The sequence below is a fragment of the Nuphar pumila genome, chromosome 9 (genome assembly GCF_984573655.1).
Source record: "Nuphar pumila chromosome 9, dmNupPumi1.hap1.1, whole genome shotgun sequence".
Taxonomy (NCBI): domain Eukaryota; kingdom Viridiplantae; phylum Streptophyta; class Magnoliopsida; order Nymphaeales; family Nymphaeaceae; genus Nuphar; species Nuphar pumila.
The window spans coordinates 8,857,934-8,867,022 of NC_143257.1; the positions used below are offsets into that span (position 1 = coordinate 8,857,934).

A 9,089-nucleotide genomic window follows, 5' to 3' on the forward strand; every position below is an offset into this window, starting at 1 on the left:
CGCTAATCTGTCGCTACTTAGCGACGGATTAGCGACTGCATGTTTTTGTCGCTACTTTTGATTACAAGAACACCATTTTAGCGACGGATTTAGAGAGGGAACTCTGTCGTCGCTAATCCGTCGCTCATTAGCGACGGATTAGCGACAGTATATATTTCGTCGCAGTTTTTGTATTTTGATTTAGCGACGGTTTAGCGACGGAATGTTTCCGTCGCTAAGCCGTCGCTAAATATCGCGTAAATCCCTAATCCCATCCCTCTTTCTCTTTTCCCTGTTTCTCTGTATTGCTCCCTCCCGCCCGTCGGCTCTCGCCACCGTCCGGCCACCGCCGCTCGCCAGCCGCCGCTCCCCGTCCACCGCTCGCCAGCCGGCGCTCGCCAGCTGCCGCTCCCCGTCAACCTCCCGCCACCGTCCGACGAAGCGCAGGTAATATTCTTCTTCTTCTTCTTCTTCTTCTTCTTCTTCTTCTTCTTCTTCTTCTTCTTCTTCTTCTTCTTCTTCTAAACGCAGGGGGTACGCCCCTTCCCTGCCGGAAACGGAGGGGGTTTAACCCCCTGCCGTGCTTTCCGGCAGGGGGGGTCGACCCCCTGCGTTTCCGGCAAGGGGGGTCGACCCCCTGCCTATGGCGGTGCCGCACTGCCGGCCTCCAGCCCGATCCGGAGGAGGAGGTTCGCCTGTTGTGCATCTTCAACGCGCGGTCCCGGTACATTCCGCCGCTGCCGCAGGGGTACTACGGCAATGCCTGATAGTAATCCCGGCAGCTGTCTCGATAGCGGCGAAGCTCTGTGCGAACCCACTAGGTTATGCGGTGGAGCTCATGAAGAAGGCCAAGGAGGAGGTGACAGACGAGTACATGAGGTCAGTGGCGGACCTCATGGTGCTCAAGGGCCGGCCTAACATCACGGTGGTCCGCACCTTCGTGGTCTCGGACATCAGGCATGCCGGGTTTAGCGAGCTGGACCTCGGCTGGGGAATGCCGGTGTACGGCGGTCCAGCCAAGGGCAGTGACGGCCCAATCCCCGGCTTGGTTAGCTTCTACGTCAACTCCAAGAATAACGAAGGGGGAGAAGGGATGGTGATCCCGATTTCCTTGCCTGCTCCAGCTATGAAGATCTTTGAACGGGAGCTCAAAAAGATGCTGTACGGACCCGCCCCGGATCAAAAGTCCACAGAACCTGTTTTTATCTTATCTGCTTTGTGAATAAAGATCAATTCATTGCCAAACAAATTTGTTATGAGATACCTACGTTGCCTATGTGATCTGTTTTGAAAAGAATTTTTGTTATGGATACCTATGCTGCCCATGTGATCTCTTTTTAAAAAAAATTTGTTATGAGATACCTACGTTGCATATGTGATCTGTTTTGAAAAGAATTTTTGTTATGGATACCTATGCTGCCCATGTGATCTCTTTTTAAAAAAAAAAAAGTTATTATGTGATCCCTATGTTGTCCATGTGATTAGCTTGAAAAAAAATTTGTAATATGTGTATATAAGATGTCCATATGGTTTTAAGTGTAGTTTGCATATATGTTGTCCATATGGATTTTAAGTTGAAATTTTTTTTGTAATGTATATATACAAGTTGTCCATGTTGTTCAATTTGTTAGTTTGTTAATGTCTACTGGTAGTTAGTTTTACTTCAATTTGTTTTCTTGAAATCTGGTTAGTTAGAGTATTTCAATCTATTAGTCTTTTATAATTATATTTTTCTTAGATAGATTGGTATTTAATGTTCTCACAATCAGTTAGTTAGATTAGGGCTATTTGAATTCTTTATGATAGTGGTGGTTAAACGGAGTTCACATCTTTTCTAGTAAACTAATTGATTGATTTACTATTTCTTTGCTAAGTAGTTCAGATTAGAAATTGTCTATGACTTTATGTTAGTCGACTGGTTCAACATGTTATAGCTGGTTTGTTAAATTAGCATCTTCTAGTTAGATTTGGCTTAACATATATACTATTTTTCTTTTCTCTTCTTTCAATTAGTTAGAGTTGTTTTAATTTGTTTTAATTTTTTTAGTTAGTGTTTCATCTTGTTTCATGATTAGTTAGTTTGTTACTTAATTTGTTTTGTTTTTGTGCAGATTTTTCAACGGAACCAACTCGTGCTCGGCCACCTGTGGTAAGTAAATGACAAAAACAATGCAAATCGGGTAAATACCCGTGGTGAGTAAGTGATGCAAACGTATCACATGTTATTTAATTTATTGAATGCAGCACTTTATTGTTCACACACTCACTTAGTTGTTGATATCTAGGACTGCTTTGTTGGAGTTCGGAGATCATGTTGAGCATGATTTTAATGTAGAAATATGGAAGTGTTCTTATTTTTGGAGTACGGAGTCCATGCTAAGCATGGTAGTAGTTAGTGAGATATTGAAGTGTGTTTGCTGCAGGTACATGTTTGCCATTTATTTGATATGAATGATTATGATGTATTGCAATGTTTGATGTAATTGTATCCATGCTTGCATGTAGTTACTTTCAATTTGATTTTGACTTCCATGTGAAATTTTATAATAAAAGCATGCTTCAAATGATTGTATCATGTCATTAATAGTTTGCACATGAAAATATTAAGTTATCAATGCATGCATCAAAATTCTTGTTATTGTTTGACATAGTATATTGCATGATAAATTTGATATTTTCTTCATCGTCGCATTCTGATTGTTTTTTTCTTAATTCGTTAGGATACTATTCGTAACATCATACGACAGAATGACTGCAAACCGTGAATGGATGTACCGTAGGATAGTGGACAATGAGTTATCGCATGAATATATGGATGGTGTCGATAGTTTTATTGAATTTGCAACGGCGAGTGTCAGTACGGTAGATCCCACAGGTCGGATTAGGTGTCCCTGCAAGATTTGTAAGAATAATCGATTTGTAGAACCTCATGGCGTTAGACATCACCTATACAGGAAGGGTTTTGTGAGTGATTATCAGAACTGGGCGTTTCATGGAGAAGAATTTAGAAACGATTTTGATGCACGGGTGAATGTGGTGCACGATAATCCATATACGAATTTGATATTTGATGCTGCAGGAACAGAACTGGGTTCTGCTATGAGTTCTAGTGATGTAAGAACTGTCGTAGATGAAGAATCACCAAACAATGCAGCTAGTAGATTTTATGATTTACTTAAAGATGCTGATGAGCCACTTTGGAACGGTTGTGAGAGTCACACTATCTTGTCTGCAGTTCTTCAACTAATGAATTTGAAGTCCGAGTATAATTTGAGTCAATCATGTTTTGACCGTTTGTGCATGATTGTGAAGAGTATGTTGCCTAAAGATGAGAAATTGCCACAAAATTTCTATCGTGCGAAAGTTATGGTCAACGCTCTAGGTATGGGTTACAAAAAGATTGATGCTTGTCCAAATCACTGCATGTTGTATTTCAAGGAGCAGGAAAACGACATATCATGCCCGTCATGTGGGCATCCTCGGTTCAAGCCAAAGACAAGAGGCAATGGTAGCACGAGATCAAAGGAAGTTTCATACAAGTCGCTCCGCTACTTTCCTATCACTCCTAGATTGCAGCGATTGTATATGTCTTCAAAGACAGCTAAACACATGAGATGGCATGCAAATAAAGTTCGACACGATGAAAACAAGATCACGCATCCTGTTGACGTTGAAGCTTGGAAGCACTTTGATCGTACTCATCAGAACTTCGCAATGGAAGTGCGAAATGTTAGACTCGGTCTATGTACAGATGGATTTAATCCATTTGGGGGTAGATCAACTCCATACTCATGCTGGCCAGTATTTGTAACTCCATACAACCTTCCACCAAGCTTGTGTATGAAACGTCCAAATCTTTTCTTGTCTCTGTTGATCCCTGGTCCGACCTCACCTGGCCAAAATCTTGATGTATATCTAAGGCCATTGATTGATGAATTAAAAGTACTGTGGGATGACGGTGTTACCACGTATGATGCCCACAAAAAACAAAATTTCAACATGAAGGCCGCTGTTCTATGGACAATCAGTGACTTCCCTGCATATGGTATGTTATCTGGTTGGAGCACACATGGGAGGTTGGCTTGTCCGTACTGCATGGAGGATTCCAAAGCTTTTAGATTGAGGCATGGAAGGAAGCCTTGCTGGTTTGATTGCCATCGTCGATTTCTACCCAGCGATCATCCGTTCCGACGTCAAAAGAATGCATTTACAGCAGGCACAACTGAAATGGAAGGTTCATCCTCAAGATTGTCTGGCATAGAGATTTTAAGAAGATTGCGATACTTTCCAGATGTATTAACAGATGCCCACAGTCCTACACCCTTCCGTGGATTTGGGAAGGAACACAATTGGACGAAAAAATCTATTTTTTGGGAACTACCGTATTGGCCGACCCTATTGATACGACATAATTTGGATGTGATGCATGTAGAGAAAAATGTGTTTGATAATGTGTTCAATACAGTAATGAATATTAAAGGAAAAACGAAGGATAATCCGAAGGCCCGTATGGATTTAAAATTAATATGTAAAAGACCAGAATTGGAACTCAAAGAGTATAATGGCAAAGTACTGAAACCAAAGGCGAAGTACGTGCTCGGACCTGATCAAATAAAACATGTATGTCAATGGTTGAGACAACTGAGATTTCCAGATGGATATGTCTCTAACATTGCTCGGGCTGTGAAGATTGACGATGGACAGTTATATGGGTTGAAGAGCCATGATTGTCATATCTTTATGCAACGATTGATACCCCTAGCATTCCATGATATGTTAGACAAACCTATATGGGGGGTATTGTCTGAGTTGAGCGGATTTTTCAGAACATTGTGCGCATCGGAGGTCATTGTATCAGATGTAAAGAATCTCGAGGACTCTGTCATCACCACTGTTTGTCTGTTAGAAAAGATATTTACGCCAGCATTTTTCGATGTTATGGAACATTTGATCATACATTTGCCATATGAACTAAGGGTTGGTGGCCCTGTGCAATATCGATGGATGTACCCATTTGAAAGGTATATGTTTTTTTATATTTGTCTCTTTAATGACAGATATTTAAAATTTGAAATGTATATTCTTGTCAGATGCATGTTCGACCTAAAAAAAAAGGTTCGTAATAAAAGCAAGAGTAGAAGGCTCTATTTGTGAGGCGTACACTTTAGAAGAGATTTCAAATTTCTCATCTATGTACTTCGAACCTCATATTTCAACACGTTACACATGCCCGCCCCGTAACGATGATGGAGAACAAGTAACTGTAGCTGACAAGCTGTCGATATTTCAACGACTTGGGCATGCATTTGGTAGTTGCCGATCAAGGCTATTGACAGATCGAGAGCAAGATGCAGCACACATCTATATTCTTTTTAATTGTTCAGCGATCGACCCATACATCGAGTAAGTATATGTATATGCAACTCAATTATAAATCCTTTTATGTTCTATATGTGGATACATGGCTCGGTAATATAAGTATTTGTGGTTTGCAGACGATTTGATCTGGAGTTGCAAAGCAAAGTTTCACATCTCACTAATGCAGAAGTACAAAAAGAACGTGAAACTAAGTTTGTGGAGTGGTTGAAACAGTTGGTAAAGAAGCTAACATAAATTTTGTACTTATAAACAACACTAAGTTACTTAATTGATCGTGATCACAATAATTGTTTATGTCTGTGCGTAGGTTCGCCATGGTGATGTTAAAGATCAAGGAATATGTGATTTAGAAAATGGTCCGACCAAAGTTGTGCAATGCTACAACGGGTATATCGTAAATGGTTATCGATTCCATACAAAAGACTACGGTATAAACAAATCAACGATAAATAGTGGCGTGTGTGTCAAGGGTAGCAGCTACGGTGAAAATGAACATGATTACTACGGTGTTATAGAGGAAATAATGGAGTTGACTTACTTAGGCATGAATAACAGGGTTACGGTATTCAAGTGTCATTGGTTTGATCCAACTGCAACAAGACTCGACAAAGCTTCAGGCATTGTGGAGGTGAATCATAAATCCAGGTTTGGAACATATGAACCATTCATATTAGCCTCGCAAGCTCAACAAGTTTATTATACTTCATATCCGAGTATAAAAAAGTCAGATAGAAATGAATGGTGGGCAGTTTGCAAGGTGAAATCCAAACTATACCCCGAGTATGATCAGTTACAAGAAGATGAGTTAGCTGAAGACAGTGATTACTATCAATCAGATGATGTCTGTGACTTCGCTTATGGTCACGATGTTGCGCATGATATGCATGTCATATCTCCATTGGCTGATGAAACATTCATAGAGGAATGTGATCCAAATGATGTACCAAGTGGATGGGCAAACAATGAAGAAGAAGAAGAAGAAAGTCAAACTAGTGACGAGGAAGAATTCTCAAGCTAGTGAGCAAATTCTTATACTAGAAACCTCTATTTAAATGCATTGTAATACTTGATGTGAGTTGTATTGCAATACTTGGTGTGAATGATTAAAAATTTTATTTCAATGTATTGTAATACTTGATACGAATGATTCGAATGCATTGTAATACTTGATGTGAATGATTTCAATTATCTGAATGTATTATAATTTATGCAATTAACGAATGATTTGAATTAGTGCAATACTTGATGTCAATGATTTGAATTATTTGAATGCATTGCAATGCTTGATGTGAATGACTTGAATGCATTGTAATACTTGATGTGAATTATTTGAATGTATTGTATGACATATGTTATTTGTTAGAATATGGTTCGTGGAGGTTATAGTGGTCGCTCATCCAGTAGTAGCCAGGCTCAACCTTCATCTTCACGGGCTCCTGTGATAGGTATATCATATAACTAATTAGATGCTTGATTAGTTCAAATGCACATTCTGAGAACTTGGTGTGTATTTTTTTACAGATGATGTTGCGCCTGTACACGACCCACCTACACCAGTTGATCGCACAAGTCAACAGCCAACACAGGAAACAGGGTCTTCACAGGCTGGCACAAGAAGACTCATTCGAATAGTGTATATCGATAATCGACCGTAAGTATTTTGTTTTCAATTATTGCATATCTTTTAAATATTTTATATTGATATTTACTGTGTAACAATTCATGTGCAGCACGAGGTTTGAGCCACAAGAAGTAGTACGGGAGATTAGGAATTCACTTCTTCAACATCTACCAGGACCAGTTGCTCAATGGAAAGAGTACCCAAAGGAGGTATTAGACAGATTGTGGTCCTCATTCATGGTATACAGTTGTTCCTCATAGTTAATGTGTTTCATATTTAATTTATTTAAGCAATGTCTACTAACTTTCTGAAAATATTTGTAGGCTTCGAATCGCTTTGCAACTACGGTGGAAGAAAATGATGCAAGGAAGGTGTGGCAGAAAGTGGCTGCCAATCGATTTGCAGACATGCTGCACACTATGAAGACTGCAGCAAAAAAAACATCTGGCGTAGTAGATGATCCATTATTGTGGAAGGGTCATGGTCCTATTACTATCAGGAGAGATTACTGGGATGAAATGTGCGATATGTGGGCGGGAGATGCATTTAAAAATCGCTCTGCGAAGGCTTCACAAAATCGATCGAAGATGCCCGAAGCCCATCTACACACAGGTGGATCTAAGACATTTGGGAGCCACCTAAAGAAAATGGTAACTCATCAATATATAATATTAATTTTATAAGTATAGTTGCAAATTTGTGTACTAAATCTTTTATCATTTAACTTCGCAGGAAGCAGAAAAAGGAGGCAGTGTACCATATAAGGATGTGTTTGTAGGAACACATAAACGGAAGACCACGGGAGTCTTCGTATCAGAGAAGGCGAGAACGACAACGGTATGTATTAATTCTATTAATAATCATTGCAATATATATGCAAGTCATCATAATGTTATCATTAATTATTAATGAATACTTTAAACATTATTTTGTAGGAGGCATATGAGCAACAAATGGTAGAGCGATATGGTGAAGACGCTACTCAGCATCCATCATTTGATCCTACAGCATGGGTGACTGCAGCAGGTGAACCCAAAAAAGGTCGCGTGTTCGGGTTTGGGAGTAATATGAACACTTCACCAGTTATTGGTTCTTCCAGTTACGGCTCACCAACTTCTTGCGCCGACATAAGCTCCAAGCAGCCGACTATTCTTTCCGGTGATGATGTACGCGAGATCATTAATGAATCACTGAATAACTATTTCCAATACACCGTCGCCCCCTTTCTCCGAAATGAGATCAAGGCCGCTGTTCATGATAGGGGATCTTCGATTCCAGGTCCCTCTCAGGTATAATCACATATATAGTTTTTTTGACTATCTTAAAGCACATCTGAGCATGGTAGAATCACATATAGAGTTTTTCTAGATGCCTTAGAACACATATGAACATGCTATAATCACATATTCAATTTTTTTACTGCCTTAGCACACATATGAGCATGATAGAATCACATATAAAATTTTTGGCTTTGCCTGCCTTAGAGCACATATGAGCATGCTATATTCACATATTCAATTTTTTTACTGCCTTAGCACACATACGAGCATGATCGAATCACATATATAGTTTTTTGCCTGCCTTAAAGCACATCTGAGCATGGTAGAATCACATATAGAGTTTTTTTATATGCCTTAGAACACATATGAACATGCTATAATCACATATTCAATTTTTTGACTGCCTTAGCACACATATGAGCATGATAGAATCACATATATATATATTTAACTTTTTGTTTGTCTTAGAGCACATATGAGCATGATAGAATCACATATAAAGTTTTTTTGATTGCATTAGAACACATATGAGCATGCTATAATCACATATTCAGTTTTTTGACTGCCTAAGAACACATATGAGCATATTATAATCACATATTCTGTTTTTTGACTGCCTTAGCACACATATGAGCATGCTATAATAAAATATAGAGTTTTTTAACTGCCTTAGAACACATATGAACATGTTATATATCATTTATGATAGAATCACATATAAAATTTTTGGCTTTGCCTGCCTTAGAGCACATATGAGCATGCTATATTCACATATTCAATTTTTTTACTGCCTTAGCACACATACGAGCATGATCGAATCACATATATAG

General features: G+C 39.1%; 1 long non-coding RNA gene and 1 pseudogene across 1 annotated transcript; both read left to right on the top strand.

Annotated features, from left to right (window-relative positions):
- Nucleotides 1-622: 622 nt before the first annotated feature.
- Nucleotides 623-1,201, top strand: LOC149828383 (benzyl alcohol O-benzoyltransferase pseudogene; annotated as a pseudogene).
- Nucleotides 1,202-2,089: 888 nt separating this feature from the next.
- On the top strand, nucleotides 2,090-6,989 carry LOC149828384 (uncharacterized). The gene is made up of 3 exons (XR_016434024.1): nucleotides 2,090-2,128; nucleotides 6,722-6,803; nucleotides 6,880-6,989. It is a non-coding gene; the product is annotated as an uncharacterized LOC149828384 (long non-coding RNA).
- The last annotated feature ends 2,100 nt before the right edge of the window (nucleotides 6,990-9,089 follow it).